Below are 17,813 nucleotides of genomic sequence, written 5' to 3' on the forward strand. Positions count from 1 at the left end.
GAGAAGCAGTCTTTAACTCTTCCCCCTCTTCTGCCGGAATGCATAAATTCTAACACGTAAGTGCATTCCTGAAGGGCGTGATGTACATTGGCGGGCACGGCACTGACAGTCTCGTGTACGGCGCCGCGGCAGAGTCAATTCCATCTAAACGACTCTCTCTTTCTGGCCGCTCGCTGCCGCTGCTACGAAACCAGACGCCCCATTTTGCCCTGAATGTGAATAGCGGCAGTCCTGCATCGTCAAGTACACAGGGCTCGCTGAATAATTGAACTCTCCACTGACTCAGAGATGGTGGGATGACTCATGGCTGAATTTTAGCGTGGGTCCACACAATTTCATGCTAATTTGGTTGCCTAGGGAGGCGAAAGCTGTGTAAACCAGATGGATACATACATGTACAGAGGTGTATGTCCAGAAGGAGGTTTATATGAATATTCATAAGGATTGGAATGAGGAGAAAAGAGAGAGCAAGAGAGAAATAGATTCATTGTACATTGTATATAATGTGTGTGTATGTTCTTGTGTGTATACATGTATTTGTGTGTGTGTGTGTGTGTGTGTGTGTGTGTGTGTGTGGGTGTTGTGTGTTGTGTATTTTTTGTGTTTTTTTGTGTGAGTGTGTGTGTGTGTGGGTGAAGTGTATTTTTTGTGTTGTGTGTGTGTGTGTGTGTGTGTGTGTGTGTGTGTGGGTGGGTGTAGTGTATTTTTTTGTGTTGTGTGTATATGTTTGTGTGTGTGGGTGTAGTGTACATGTGCATGTTAATATGTTTGTGTGTATTAGTGTGTAGTGAGGGAGAAATGAAATTGAAGACAGACGGAAAATCAGGTTATTCATGTTGAGTTGACTTTTTAGAATCTTAGTGATTTAAACTGAAGAGAAAGTCAATAGTAATCATGACGGGACTGAATTCTGGGTAATTGGAAAAGGGTAGGCCTTAGAAACCAATAAGACTGAATGATAGTACGGGGGAGGATATTTTCAGGGAAGCACGTAATGCAGCGTTATATGTCAGGGACTGGAATAGGAAGAAAAAGAGACGGAGGTTTTACAGACTGGTTCCGATCAGAATGTAGATGTGTGCCATATGCGTGGGAGGTTAGTTCAGTATGAGAAGAACAAGTTATATTTTCAAAGAAATATGGCGAATGTAGCACTAGAAGGAGGTAAGTTTGGACATCAAGAGAAAAGGAAAGAAGTAAATATGCTGCAAGTCTTTGAAATGAAAGAATCCCTCAAGAGACATGTAGATCCACCTGACTTATCAATTATTGAGGGAGAGAAAAGACCTCTTGGTATAATCCATAGGAAGATATGTGGGCACAATTTTTCCCCTCCTTAACATGTTCCGTACTGAATTCTAAAATGCCCATAGACTTTATACGCAGGCCGCCAGGTTCATGTATGGAACAGATTAATTTGGAGGGGAACCTGGAATGTACCCCCCTCTCCCTCGTGAGAGACAAGGTTTATTTAGACAAAGCTGAACGGATTATGGCAGCTAGCGGCTGGCTGTTGAGAGACATCTTCTGTAGATATTGAATCACTGTCTCTATGGAGCCACCACACTACAGGGAGGAATGCACTGTTTGTAGGATACAGCTTGTGATCTCAGGGGGGTATGGGGGAAACAAAGACACTGGTACAGACATACAGACATACAAACAGAGAGACAGCAAGACATAGATGGACAAATAAACAGACAAACAAACAGACAGATTGAGAGACAGAGAGACAAGGCAGACACTCAGACAATTATGAACAGTATACTTTTTTTTTTCATAGATGTATATATATATTTTTTATTTCATCCATCGATACATATACAATGATATAAAAGTAAATGAGCCTGTTTTCCAATTCGGATATTCACAACAAAAAGTAAGGCAGATATTCCATGCCCATGTGGCTACGCCAAAATCAACTGAATAATTCAAAGAATTGTTGAATATCAATCATAATCAGGATGAAAGATTAGACAAAATAAGATATAAAAAGCAATAACACAAACAAAAACTTTCCCACAACATCATCTACACAAACACACACACACACACACACACACAATGTGCATGCTCACATACATGTACATAATGCCTTGCTTTGCTTATAAATTACATCACTGTGAGATGATGGATATGTACAATGTATGGGTAACTAAATTTTGATGATTAAAAGACCACCAACCTTGGATGCCAACCCGAACTTGATTGAAAATCAAAGGTAATATGTTAACCTCTTAAAGTGTTTTCCCCAGACAATATAGGTAAGATTTCATGCATAGAGGTTAGAGGTATTGTTTACCTTTGGGAGCAGTGATTTCAAAAATTGTAAAGATATCACATTTCATGCATGTGTGTAGGTCTGTCCTACCACAAAAGATCCTAACATATTACATTTTTGCAATAAAGCCTAAAATATAAGGAGATATCAATATCTTCTCATTAAATCGTAGCTGTAGATGGTTTAGTCTGGAAACATTTTTATTATAACTACTGTTCATATTTGTTGTTGTTGTATATTTAACAATACTTAACATTAATTTTACTGATTCAAATTTTTACAGTGGTTGTTTCTATCCCCAACTCACATTTTAGAACTATTTTAAAGCACTAATGCCAGGTTTTTGTTTCATCTGCAAATGATAAATTATGTCTTTAAAGGGACTGTACAGTTATGGTTGAGGTGAGGATTCATGCTCATAACATTCCTAAGTGAGATAATGAGCAACCTCTTATAAAATATGAAAGAGCATGTAATTAAAAAGGATTCAACATTTATTTGATGAAAATTGGTTTTCAAATGGCAGAGATATCCAAAAAAGTGATGATAATAAAAGGCGACAGGCCACGCCTTTTATTAGGATCTCTTTGTTTCACCTTGTTTTTTGATATCTCAGCCATTTCAAAACTGATTTTCATCAAATAAACTTTTGATTCCCCTTAGAATTGCATGCTCTTTGACATCTCATAGAGTGGTTTCTGAATATCATGCAAAACATTAAAAGCTAAATCCTCACCTCAACCAGAACTGTACAGCCTCTTTAATACTTGTGCCCTGAGTGGTCATTGTAAACTTGATCTAGGCAGGGCCAAATGATAAAGACATGATTTGTATCTCTGTAAGAGTGTTTCCTATTTCCTACTTTATGATAGATTTGTAATTGAAAAGAGGGAAAAATCCAGCCCCTCAGACTCCTTCCAGCAAAATTTCACCCAGAGTCTCAAGAAAAATTCAAGGCTGTTAGTGCATTGGGTAAATACATGTGAACCCGAAACCTTGTCAGGTCTAACCTATCATATCTCTGCAAGGCATGGTGAAAATCTCCTCATTTGGACCATTTTGGTACGACCATTCTAGGATCAGATTTCACCTGCGAAAGAGAGTTTTGAAATATGTGTCAGTCTAGGAGCCATTTCTTGCTGACTTAAAGCCATTGTAACTCGATCTTCTCATGGCTGTATGCATAGTACCAGTAGGCAAATATCGATCACAATATTTGAGCCAAAATTTCCAAACAGACATGGTCTCATGTTTCCATACTCACGATCCCTTTGTAGACAGAGAACACTGATGTACATGATTCTTTTTCCTGTAGTAAAGATGATTTTAGGAAGACATCAGATCTCATCCCTTTCAAGATGAATATTTATGAGAAAGAATTAGTGGCGTTCTGTTCTCTTTCAGTAATCTCCCATTGCCTCTTGATTGTTATGTCTTGTCTTGTTTCTTCCAATCTTTTTTTCTTTCAATATATTGGAAAAGAATATAGCAGGAAGTGTTTGCATCACATTCAAATTATGCAGGAAATGAAATATAGATTCTGTATCACGACAAAAGGAACATCACAGCTACTAGAATTTGAATGGCTGAAAATTGTGTAAATGTTTTGAAAAGGAAGATTTTAGTTACTACATTGATCACACAATTAAATGAAAACATACCCCTTCAAATTCTAACTTCAGCTCCTTCTGCTATGATAGTTACAATCTAGAAGCAGGATTCATAGCTGCATTGTACAGTTGTTTATATCTCTAGCTGTATTTGAATCATTGTCATCCTGTGCTGTACGATCATTGTGAGTGATGGTCTTAATGTTTCTCAGATAAATGGTAAGAATGCTTTGATTTAAGGACTTAAGAAGAAAAGTAAAGGAACATTTATAATAACGATCCTTGTCAAGTTTGAATTCATCTGAAAGGTAGTGTGATATAAAGCGACAATTTTCTCGTTTTCAATCAAACCTCAAAATCAAACATCAGTGGCTCTGTGCAGTCTCACTTCTGTAGAAAATGATCTGAGACATATTACCTTTTTCATCTCACACGGATTGGCTTGATCGCTTGCTAGAAGACAGCAGCAATTTTCATCTCATCTCCCTCACACTCAGTCTGACCTGCTCTGGGTTGTGAAATAACAAGTACAAAGTTGTACATGTAAGATGAATCTTTTCCCTCTAGCTTGTTCAGTGTTCAGAAGTGAGTACATGCATTTTCAGATAGTGATGTCTTCAAACAGTGAGTGCATACAGGCTCTGTGTTCAGAATATTTGAACCAAGATTTGAATACAAAGTGCTGGTATACCCAAATTTCTAGAATTGGACTTATTTTCATATTGTTTCATAGTTCAAATTATTGTTTACTATTAGTCTTTATGGAAGACTGAAAAAGAGCTGCAGAGGGCCTTAAATATATTCAGTTGATTTAAAAGCTATATCAACGATGCATTACATTACGGGTGTAGATATAAAGTGACATTAATGTTGATGTACTCGGCAATCGATGGTCACTGCAATATCAACTTAATCATCTGTGAATGAATTAAAAGTGAAATCGTTTTAATGCTCATTTGAACAGTGAAAGCATGATGATACAGCCTATTTTTGTCTGGAATAAATCAAGTTTGAATGGAGGTCCTAAAGATTTTTTTTCCCAGCCTGAATTTCAAGGCAGTGGAAACAAGTCACTTTAAGTAAAGTCAGTCTGCCCGTTAGCAGTGGGTCACTGTGTATGAACAGGACAGTGTGCTTTGTGCAGCTATAGTCGTAGACCTGATTAATATGTGAATAGGGCATGTTGAGGTCATTATTCTATTTGCGAAGTGACCTGGGGGTAGCTTGTGGTTAGAGTGCCCTCTATTTTGGGAGTGTGCTAAAATGCCTCTTGCTGTGACGCAGTGAAATCTGGAGTGCCTCAAGCCATGGTCCCCCTACCATGCTGAGGCCTTCTCTGAGACACAGCATTCACTCCATGCTGCTGTCCTTCTTTAGCTTCAACCAAAACACCTCATAGTCTGAACTTCCAGACATCTTTCCTCAGATCTGGCCAATACTGTAAAAGTGGAAATTTTCGGGGTGTGGAAATTTTCGCGCATCTCAGACACTAGCACCAAAATAAAAGCATGCAAATTTTTTGCTTGCCGTATGTTCCTGTACTTGGTGTCTTGGTTCCGCGAAATTAAAAACATGCGAAACCCTTCTTAACCGGCCAAGCGCGAAAAATTAGTCGCGCGAAAATATCCACTTTTACAGTAATTGAGAACATTGTCATATTTAGTGCCTCAAGCAGTTACAATCTCAAATAGCTACAGATGTTCCTGATTTGCCTATAACATACTAAAGAGATGCTCTGCATTTTACTGTGATGACTTCAATAAACTGAGTGTAGAGGTTGAGTTTAGAATTTGTTAACTAATTATGCATATTTTTAAATCACAATTTCAGGGAAGAATTCTGTAATTACGTGTACATTCCATACTGAATGATGCATAATATCTATTTATCTCCCCCCCCCCCAAAAAAAAAAAATAGATAGAAAATGATGAAGTATAATGTACAGCAGTGCCTTGACGTTAGAATAGGGTCTACTTTAGTAAACTACATGCAGTACCAGGTCAAACCATGGTTGAAAGCATTTCTTTCTTTGAACCTATGAAGTTTGCTTCTTGAAGATACCATAGACATCTTATGCAATATAATGGCTAAAGTTCATGACAGTGTTGAAGAATGCAAGAGCTGTGTCATAGAAAGTTGTACATGGCCATGCACGCACGTCCCCTTTTGTCGGGAGAGTCTAAGAAAGCAGAGGACGAAAGAGACGTGGTAGTGCCGCCTCAGGCAAGCCAAACAAGATGTGACATCATCCTCACCGTCGGCCTCTGTGCTTCTGAGATGAAGTCTTTCGTCGCATACTAATTCTTCTCTCCCATTCTGGGAGTAATTTGCATTTGATGAGAACGGCAAGCATGGTAGTGTGCTGCTGTGATGTATGACCTGCGCTATGTGACCGTGCTTTAGAATCGTGACTGTGGTGAAAGTTTGTCAATGTTAGCTGGAGTGAAAACTAGTTTATTGACCATATCATATGTATCTCTGAACTCCAGTTTTAGTTTACATGTGACTGTTTGTATGTAATTATGGGTTCTTGTCTTCACTTTGCTATCAATACATTGAAAATTGAAAATTTACCACTTAAAAGTACATGTTTTGAGTGTGATTTCAGATTTGTATATTACTCTCATTTCACAACCACCAAATATAATATATATTGCTAGACAAAGTGATATCAGAATCGTCAAAATACGATTCAAAACATGGAACGAGCTACAAAAGTAAATCCGATGATATATAATGAGCAAATGGATTTGAATAAATGACAGAACCAAAGCTTAGGTCCATAATAAATGTGTGTATGCCTACATGTTTTGTTTGTGTAAGTATCCTAGTGCCATACTGTACAAAGAAATAGGATTCTGTGACTTCCTGTAGCCTTTGGGGTGAAATTTCTACAGAACTACATGTACAATGTAGCAGTCACCTGTACGTGGTAAGTTGAAACTTGGTAGCATCAAACCCTTCTAGCTATTCTTACCCCTCTTAAGCTGCAGTAAGTTAGGTTCCCTGACACTAGCTGAATTATTAGTTTGAACATTAATATTTTTTTTAAATTTTTAATTTGTAGCTTTATATTGAAAGTTGTGCTAAAAGGAATCCAGGTAGAATATGTTCAGTTTTAGTATCTAAATCAAACTGTCTCCAAGACTAGCAAAGAGTAACTAGATGAGATTGTGAGTTTATTGTTCATGTCTTTTAACTGAAAATGTGAGCTATCATCCTTTCCACAGTGAATGTGACTCTTCATGTAGGGTAATGATTCAGGTTTGATATGAAGTCATATGATTTAAAATAGATTGTAATTATCTTGAGATGAAGGAAGGTTAGAATTGTAGTCCATTTTTATAGCTTGTAGAGTCCAATCATTTACGGTTAGTGACGATAGACTTATTTGATAATGAGCACACGTATGTAAGACTTCCAGTGCCCTGAATTAGGAAGTAGTCTGCTTCCCTGCGTAATCACTCGCTAACCAGTCAAGCCTGACGCTCCAATTATAGAAAGCTTTGTACGAAACCAGCCTTATTTGAGTGCGGCTTAAACCTGCTTGCCAGACAAACTGTTCTAATGGCTTGCCAAGGTACCACCTGAATGGGAAATATTGTCTCTTGACCGGGATCATATAACAATTGGAATTGTGTCGTACAAAAGGACTGAAATCTAAAGGTACCGAACTCTAAGAGTCCAGGGGGCCGGTGTGATAGGGGTGTACAGCTGCCCCCATCTCTCCCTGAATTCTTTCTGGTTTTTTTTTTTCAAATTCTTGAATACATCGTAAACCAGATTCCTTAAAAAAAAAGTTTTAAAAACATCGGGCCTGGAAATCAAGAATTGGTACAGACCCGATCTGCAGGAGAGGTTAGGCGTATTGTATGTCAAGCGAGGGGGTACTTCGGAAAGAAAGGGTTACCTTACCAAGATTGAATGGTGGCTGGCAATCCAGCACCCAGTTCGCTAATGTGTCAGATATCCAGTTCTGTCCAAATAATCTTGACACGTTTCATTTCATGAGAGGTGTTACATCCAGCAGAGATTTGACTGGGGACGGAAGGGAAGCAAGGAAATCTGAAAGACGAAAATAGGTCCCTGCCCCATGGGTCTGTACGGCCTGTATCTACCACACTGTAAACGGAATAGTGAGGCAAGATATGAATAGAGTCTGATTGTGGTTTGGGGCTGAAAGAAATGCCGACACGGAGGTGTGAAATCAACATGTTTAGCATCTTGTCCTGACGTGTGAGAGATTTCATGTTTGGACAGAGTCACAGCCAGAATTCATACCTTCTTCATAGGATGCAGTTCTATTATGTTTGTTATCATAAGATGGATGAATACATTGCTGGATGCTTTATACTGAGTGTGAGGGATTAGGTCCTGGCTGAGATGTGATATGGGGGGGGGGGGGGGGAGGGGGTAAAGGTTGGTATTTCTTTTTAGACAATAAGAAACTAATGACACCATTCATTCTTCCAAATACATTTTTCATTCAAATCAAAACTCAGCATACCCAACATGATACATGTTTTTAGACTTGAAAGGTCCTGTTTACATTTGGGAGCAGTGATTTTAATAAAAATGTTCAAAATATCACATTTGATGCACAATGTGTAGATCTGTTGTATCACAAAATATCCTACCATATAAAATCTTTGTAATAAGGCCTAAAATATAGTGGAGATATCAGTATTTTTCTCAATAAACCATAACTGTATACAGTTTAGTCTGGAAACATTTTTATCATAACTATTATTCACATTTTGTGTGTTTTACAATAGCGATTATACAAATTCAAATTTTTACAGTGGTTATTTCTATCCCTAACTCACATTTTAGAACTATTTTAAAGCACTAATACTGGGTTTTTGCTCCATCTGGAAATGGTCAATCATGCCTTTAAACTTTGAAATCAGTTGCAAGAAGAGTTGATGAAGGAAAATCTTAAGCTGTTTTCCTATCTTATTTGGTCAGTATTGAAATCAAAGATTCTACTGAAAATACAAGCATTCAACCCGTCACACCTCTAACCTCCATATGAAAAGATAAGCTGTGAGATAATCACAGTTCTTTGATGGATAGTCGTGTTACATGATGATTTGTGACTGATTTGGATCTTCTGTTCCTCTAAAGGCTGTATGATCAATGTACAGTAGACTTGATCCACCAGAAGAACACTTTGGTCTGCCCTTCACTCTCTCAGTCAACATGACTTATTTTTACCTCGGACCAAGACATCAAAACTGGCAGTTTTTGGGTGGAAAATCAATCTTGCAACAATAGCTGTCAATCACATTATGACCTTAGCTGAACTTGACAACTTAATCCTATTTCTCATGTTCAGGGGTATAAAACTCTGTGCTGTTTTGATGAAGACATGTTTTTATACCGTAAGCCGGAAATTGAACTTACAGCACAGGGTATCGTTGTGTTGGAGTTGAGAAAACGAGGCAGTCTGACTGCCGAAAAAACATTGTTAGAGTGCTGAAGTTCTGTATAGGTTGTTTACAGTATAAACTCCTGCAGCCAGGATTGGACATGATTGTATTGTGCTCGGAAGGAATTGACACTATTGTATAGCAACAGCATTGCCTTTGGGGATATACACTATTGTTATTGCCTATTATTCAGACATGTTCTTAAGGTTGTGTGTGGTATTATTCTATCAGAGAGAACTATGTTTTTCTTTGTTTGAATTGTGCTCTATGAATTGTTCATGCCTTCAAGTTTTATGATTACCCTGTAATCTGGCTCGCTTATCAGCAGATCATAACACATGTATTAAAGCTTGAAGCATTATGGGTCAAGCTGACTTTTCATGTTTAATTGTGGAAATCATACAAACCCTCATCTCTTCAACTGAACAGAGTCACAAGTGCAAAGTAGTGAAAACAGTGAACATAGGCAGAACAGAGATGCCAATTATTACTTATATGCAGTACTTTCTATTTTTTGGGGTCAAAATACTGTAGGTTGCATGAAAAATACTGTTTGTCCAAAATTTTACTGCACATGCTTATGGCAGGAAATGTAAAAACTAATGCATTTCCACCAGAATTATGCCTTATCACTCCTCAGAGTGTTACAATGCTGTTTAAAAGGTTAGCCTTCTTTGCTGAACCAAAACCAGAACGAAATGTAGAAACATTTCTTAGTCCCTGTGAAATGACAGGTCTCCTATATTATTGCAAAGAATCCCTTCATTGCCTGTAGATTATCATATTAAAGACACCCCAATAACAAAATAGAAATGCAATCAAAATCTGTGAATTGTGAGTTTGGGGTTGTTGAAATAATAATACTTTTCAATTTGATATCCAATTCCTCTGTTACTATGCCCCATCCACTATTTTTGCAATGGTTGAGGAATCTTTCAGTTATTATGAGAAAACCGCCAAACAAAAGTTTGTCAAGTTATCTAGGAATGATGCTGCTGCTGCTACCATAATTGATTCGTTTGTGCTGTCAGCGAAAAAAAAAAAGAGGAAAAAATGGTACTGAAATCATCAAAATTCAATTTGGATGAAATCACCATCACATACTCTGTAATACCAGATTGGTTTCATACCATCTGAGGAAGGGAAAATGGAGATCTGAGGCTGATCTTGGTTAGCAATGCTGAGGGGATTTTGGCTTCATGGTATTATGGGTGTTATCTACCAATCCACCCCCCCCCCCATAAGATCCAAATTTTGTATTACGGTAAAGTCTGTATGAGGTAGACTAGTATGTTTGGCTCTAGTCTCTTCATGGCCCCTACCATGGTCTGTTTATCCTGGAGTTCAATGGAGACAGCCATGTCTGAATCTCATTGTCATGCTTCATTTTACTCACTGTATAGAGGGCAGTGTTGATGAAATGACCATTCCAAAAACTATTAGAATATCATATTCATATTATCACTCTGATGTCTAAGTATGTCACTGTAGTAGGTCTTAAAGTAATGTATTGTGATGCCCCCTTATCATAAACAAACGAACAAACAAACAACGAACAAACACCTTTTGTTTAGAGTCACATGAAATCATTATCTGCTTGACACATTTAGCCTCCTAATTTCCAGTGCCATCTCCATCTACTTAATTCTACTGAATGTTGCAAAATTTCCAGCACTACTCATGCTTATCTTGAAGAAGTAGAAATACCATTTTGACATGTCCTGATTTCAGGAATGAGATGATCAAAAAATAATTTTGGTTGAGAAAGAGAGTTAAGAAAGTCACATTGGTGAAAGGGGTTTCAGCTTTTAGAAAGTGAAAATTTTTGAATACATTTCTTGCTACTCATTTCTTAGAAACACACCATTCTTGCAAATATAGAAGGAGAGAAGAAAAAATGTTGTTGTTAAATTCAGGCGAGATTGAAAGTACAAGAGTTTGACCCCATTAGGAGCTGTCTAAACCTAGGCCAGGTAGCTGCTAAATGGTGGTTATAATGTTACTGACAGAATATAAGGTTTTACCAGCATACCAGGCCATTGTAGTGTAATAGGGCCCTCTGGCAGTGTGCATTCAAGCTTTCTAAATCTGGATAAGGGGGGGGGGGGGGGGGGGGTGAGAGGGGATGGTGGAGGGGGAGGTGTTATTTTTCTCTTTGCCTGATTTCGTATTATTCAGCTCAGTGTGCTTCTGGCGCTGTTTTGGATTAAAGCGTTCTGCGGAGTGATGGTGAGAAAGTTTGAAGCTGAAAAACTTATTTTTTGTTTTACTGTATTCTGCCAAATACAAGGACTGTGGTATGAGGGAAAATTTTCCTCGTCACAGGTTTAGGAGACAGTGAGGATAATTTGCATTATAACACCCCTTGCCCTTTACCTCTCCTCCAAGAAAAGATAACTTGGAAAGAACAAAGAAATGATTCCAAAACCAAATGGAAGTAAATGGTAGCAACATTTATGTCCTTTGTGATGAGAAAAAAATAGAATGTTTAGAGAGAGGGAGAGAGAGAGAGAGAGAGAGAGAGAAAGCAAATGATGCTAGGTGTCTCAAAGACAAATGAATTGCAATTTAGAATGTTAACGTGCAGATTATGATTGCCTCTGAAGAGCCAGGCAGTGTTCTACATTCAAGGAAAATTACTTTCTCAATCTTTGTGATATGAATGTCTACAGCACATTCATATGTTTTTAATGGATTAGAGCATATCAGGTATTTCCTGAGACTTTGTGATCAAACCTGCTAGGTAAGATTGGATTGACATGCTGGAGTTGATGAGATGAGGCATTCCTGTTTCCGTGGATGCCAAGTTCAGTAAACATGAAGGCAAAGTGAAGAGGGAGATTGAATTTAAAGGTATGGTTTACCTTTGGGAGTGATTTAAAAAATATTCAAGATACCTGGTATCACATTTGATGCATGTGTTGGTCAGTTGTATCACAAAACACCCTGCCATGTCAAAATTTTGCAAAAAAAGCCTAAAATATAAGGAGGTATCAGTATTTTTCCCAATAAACCATAACTGTAGACGGTTTGGTCTAGAAACATTTTTATTATAACTATTGTTCATGTTTTGCATATATTCAACAATACTTAACATTGATTATACTGATTTAAATTCTTACATTGGTCGCTTCTATCCCTAACTCGCATTTTAGAACTGTTTTGAAGCACAAAAGCTGGGTTTTTGTTTGATCTTCAAATGGTAGATTATGCCTTTAAACTCTGACCATTGATGGCTTCAAGCAACCTTCACATGGTGACAATGATGGTTTGGATCCATGAAGCAAGATGTGCCCTATGGTGGATATGAAGCAGCCTCCTGCATACATTAAACATGGCCTTTCATATTGGGTTAGAGTCTGCCTCAAGCGAATTCCTCAGGCATGAATTAGTGAGACAAATTTCAATATTTGCATTGCAATCCAAATCTCCAGACTTTTGCCTGTGCTAGACATGAAAATATCTTTATAAAACAGCACACTCAGCATTACCATACAAATCTCCCTGCCCCCCCCCCCCCCCCCCTCCCCCAAGAAAAAAATATCTTGGTATTATCATGCAATTATCATAATAATGTGAGAATTGCAATCGGCAATTAGCAGGATACTTTCTTTCTGTCCTAATGGGTACAAAAAAACTCGGTATTTGGATCTTGAACATTACCCTGCTATTTTGTCCATGTGAATATGACTATTTAGTGCAAGATTCCTTATATCCCAAGGGAGATATGTGACTCTTCCAATTTCTCCGTAAGGAATTTAAAGTAATTTCATTTCGAAATCCCCAGAGTTATTCCGAGAGAGTTTTGCGATCTTTTGTTTCACACTTGTGTCTATGTGTGCTGTACTAGACTTGGTTATTGGTATGTTATTGAGGTGTCCTAGAAATAGTAATGGTTGCTATGTCAACCCATTTGAGAATTTCAGTCCCAACACTGACAAAGAACTTCAGGAATCTCTCCTTCCTGATTGAACCGCAAATTGAGGACCACATCCCTCAGTGATGTGATACAATCTGTATGTGCAGCATTTTTTTTTTAAATCAAAGCATCTTTTTGACATTTTCAATGGTTTGATTTTTATCTATCTTTTATGTTGTATTTGTATTTACCTATCCCTTTTGTAGGGTTAGTTGAGGGGGTTGAACCATGATGTATAAGGCGATATGCCATACAAATAACATGGAATATCTCAGTCATGTACATAAGAATGTGAGTCATAAGTGGGAATTATTGTGAAACAGTGGAAAATATTGCATGAAATTATCTAAAAAAAAGGAGAATTTAGGGTCATTTATGTGTGTAATCAACATTGTATAGTTTCAAATATTGTTCTTGTGTAAATAAAATAATTAGATTATATTGTGTGGAATTATACGAAAACTTGAAAATGCAAGAGGATCAGTTGCTGTGGGGTTGATCTATTTCAAGAATTAATTACCTTTGGGAACAGTGATTTAAAGAATGTTCAAGATATCACATTTGATGCATATGTGTAGGTTTGTTGCATCACAAAACATTCTACCATATAACATTTTTGCAATAAAGCCTAAAATATAACGAGATATCAGTATTTTTCTCATTAAACCATAACTGTAGACGGTTTAGTCTGGCAACATTTTTATTATAACTACAATATTGTTCACACTTTGTGTATTTAACAATACTTAACATCGATTATACGGATTCAAATTTTTACAGTGGTAGTTTCTATCCCTACCTCACAATTTAGAACTATTTTAAAGCACTAATGCTGGGTTTTTGTTTCTTCTGCAAATGGTAAATTATGCCTTTAACCTGTTGAAGACTAGTCCTGAGTACACTTGAGCAGGTGTCTATGGGAAATGTGCGTTGCAGCAAAATCAGCCCATCCGCATTGGGTTGAAGGACCAACCAGTGTGTTGTATCTGACTGTAAATACTGATGTGCACATCCCCATGTCTGGATACCAGTATAGATTTTGTTAAGTTTCAGCTTCAAAGCATTCAAAGGGAAGAAATATGAAATGAGCTTAAATGTAATTCTATGATATTCATAACAAAGTTGTCACTAAACAATACTTATGTACATCTGTGTCCATTACGGTAGCAGAAATATAATACTGTAAAACGAGGAATATTCGCGTGCATTCTAATTTCGCGAATTTCGCGAGCGCCAAGATTCGTGAAATTAAAATGTACGCGAAAGTTCTTGCTTACACTATATGCATTGAATGCCACTGGCAGTTCATGAAAATTTCACGTTGCAAAAAAGGCTGTCGGCTCCAATTCGCGAAAAATTCATGCCGCGAATATATCATGTTTTACAGTACTTAGTCTGATGCAAGCAGAGGGAGAAAGGAAGGGAAGTAGAGAGAGAGAGAGAGAGAGAGAGAGAGGGAGAAAGAGAGAGAGAGAGAGGGAGAGAGAGAGACAGAAGGGGAGATGGAGGAGAGAGAGATGAGAAAGAAGAGGAAAGTTGTCAGGAGAAGTGGGAAAGGAAGGGATACGTGTGGCAAGAATTGTCAGGAGGGATGACATCGTGACCTGTGTCTGTGAAGGATTTGTAAGGCAACACTCTCTCAGCTGTGTCAATGAAGTCCTCTCCTGTGGCCGCAGCACCTCAACGAATTCTCTCAGAGAGTCTAGCTGGGATAGATGTTGAGGATGAGATGTCATCCCACCCTGAATGGAGTGAGTTGAAGATGAGATGCTATCCCACCCTGAATGGAGTGAGTTGAGGATGAGATGTCATCCCACCCTGAATGGTGTGAGTTGAGGATGAGATGCCATCCCACCCTCAATGGAGCGAGTTGAGGATGAGATGCCATCCCACCCTGAATAGAGTGAGTTGAAGATGAGATGTCATCCTACCCTGAATGGAGTGAGTTGAGGATGAGATGCCATCCCACCCTGAATGGAGTGAGAGTGAAGATGAGATGCCATCCTTCCCTGAATGGAGTGAGTTGAGGATGAGATGCCATCCTACCCTGAATGGAGTGAGTTGAAGATGAGATGCCATCCCACCCTGAATGGAGTGAGTTAAGGATGAGATGCCATCCCAACCTGAATGGTGTGAGTTGAAGATGAGATGCCATCCCACCCTGAATGGTGTGAGTTGAAGATGAGATGCCATCCTTCCCTGAATGGAGTGAGCTGAGGATGAGATGCCATCCTACCCTGAATGGAGTGAGAGTGAAGATGAGATGCCATCCTTCCCTGAATGGAGTGAGTTGAGGATGAAATGCCGTCCCACCCTGAATGGAGTGAGTTGAGGATGAGATGTCATCCCGCCCTGAATGGAGTGAGTTAAGGATGAGATGCCATCCCACCCTGAATGGAGTGAGTTGAAGATGAGATGTCATCCCACCCTGAATGGTGTGAGTTGAAGATGAGATGTCATCCCACCCTGAATGGAGTGAGTTAAGGATGAGATGCCATCCCACCCTGATTGGAGTGAGTTGAGGATGAGATGTCATCCCACCCTGAATGGTGTGAGTTGTGGATGAGATGTCATCCCACCCTGAATGGAGTGAGTTGAAGATGAGATGCCATCCCACCCTGAATGGAGTGAGTTGAAGATGAGATGCCATCCTACCCTGAATGGATTGAGTTAAGGATGAGATGCCATCCCACCCTGAATGGTGTGAGTTGAGAATGAGATGTCATCCCACCCTGAATGGTGTGAGTTGAAAATGAGATGCCATCCCACCCTGAATGGAGTGAGTTGAGGATGAGATGCCATCCCACCCTGAATGGAGTGAGTTGAAGATGAGATGCCATCCTACCCTGAATGGAGTGAGTTGAGGGTGAGATGTCATCCCACCCTGAATGAAGTGAGTTGAGGGTGAGATGTCATCCCACCCTGAATGGATTGAGTTGAGGATGAAATGCCATCCCACCCTGAATGGTGTGAGTTGAGGAGATGTCATCCTACCCTGAATGGTGTGAGTTGAGGATGAGATGTCATCCCACCCTGAATGGAGTGAGTTGAGGATGAGATGCCATCCCACCCTGAATGAAGTGAGTTGAGGATGAGATGTCATCCCACCCTGAATGGAGTGAGTTGAGGATGAGATGCCATCCCACCCTGAATGGAGTGAGTTGAGGATGAGATGCCATCCCACCCTGAATGAAGTGAGTTGAGGATGAGATGTCATCCCACCCTGAATGGAGTGAGTTGAGGATGAGATGCCATCCCACCCTGAATGGAGTGAGTTGAGGATGAGATGCCATCCCACCCTGAATGAAGTGAGTTGAGGATGAGATGTCATCCCACCCTGAATGGAGTGAGTTGAAGATAAGATGTCATCCCACCCTGAATGGAGTGAGTTGAGGATGAGATGCCATCCCACCCTGAATGGTGTGAGTTGAAGATGAGATGCCATCCTACCCTGAATGGAGTGAGTTGAGGGTGAGATGTCATCCTACCCTGAATGAAGTGAGTTGAGGGTGAGATGTCATCCCACCCTGAATGGATTGAGTTGAGGATGAAATGCCATCCCACCCTGAATGGTGTGAGTTGAAGATGAGATGCCATCCTACCCTGAATGGAGTGAGTTGAGGGTGAGATGTCATCCCACCCTGAATGAAGTGAGTTGAGGGTGAGATGTCATCCCACCCTGAATGGATTGAGTTGAGGATGAGATGTCATCCCACCCTTAATGGTGTGAGTTGAAGATGAGATGCCATCCCACCCTGAATGGAGTGAGTTGAGGATGAGATGCCATCCCACCCCGAATGAAGTGAGTTGAGGATGAGATGTCATCCCACCCTGAATGGAGTGAGTTGAAGATAAGATGTCATCCCACCCTGAATGGAGTGAGTTGAGGATGAGATGTCATCCCACCCTGAATGGAGTGAGTTGAGGATGAGATGCCATCCCACCCTGAATGGAGTGAGTTGAGGATGAGATGCCATCCCACCCTGAATGAAGTGAGTTGAGGATGAGATGTCATCCCACCCTGAATGGAGTGAGTTGAAGATAAGATGTCATCCCACCCTGAATGGAGTGAGTTGAAGATGAGATGCCATCCTACCCTGAATGGAGTGAGTTGAGGATGAGATGCCATCCCACCCTGAATGGAGTGAGTTGAGGATGAGATGCCATCCCACCCTGAATGAAGTGAGTTGAGGATGAGATGTCATCCCACCCTGAATGGAGTGAGTTGAAGATGAGATGTCATCCCACCCTGAATGAAGTGAGTTGAGGGTGAGATGTCATCCCACCCTGAATGGATTGAGTTGAGGATGAAATGCCATCCCACCCTGAATGGTGTGAGTTGAGGAGATGTCATCCCACCCTGAATGGAGTGAGTTGAGGATGAGATGCCATCCCACCCTGAATGAAGTGAGTTGAGGATGAGATGTCATCCCACCCTGAATGGAGTGAGTTGAAGATAAGATGTCATCCCACCCTGAATGGTGTGAGTTGAGGATGAGATGCCATCCCACCCTGAATGGAGTGAGTTAAGAATGAGATGCCATCCCACCCTGAATGGAGTGAGTTGAAGA

At 39.6% G+C, this 17,813-nt stretch overlaps 1 protein-coding gene across 1 annotated transcript in view; it reads left to right on the forward strand.

The window, feature by feature from the left end:
- LOC139719701 (amyloid-beta precursor-like protein) overlaps window positions 1-17,813 on the forward strand; it is a 90,492-nt gene that overhangs the window by 55,076 nt on the left and 17,603 nt on the right. The gene's annotated exons all lie outside the window — the stretch shown is intronic.

This window comes from Diadema antillarum, unplaced genomic scaffold (genome assembly GCF_040938485.1).
Source record: "Diadema antillarum isolate AM-2024a unplaced genomic scaffold, OU_Dant_1.0 scf00000113, whole genome shotgun sequence".
Classification (NCBI taxonomy): Eukaryota; Metazoa; Echinodermata; class Echinoidea; order Diadematoida; family Diadematidae; genus Diadema; species Diadema antillarum.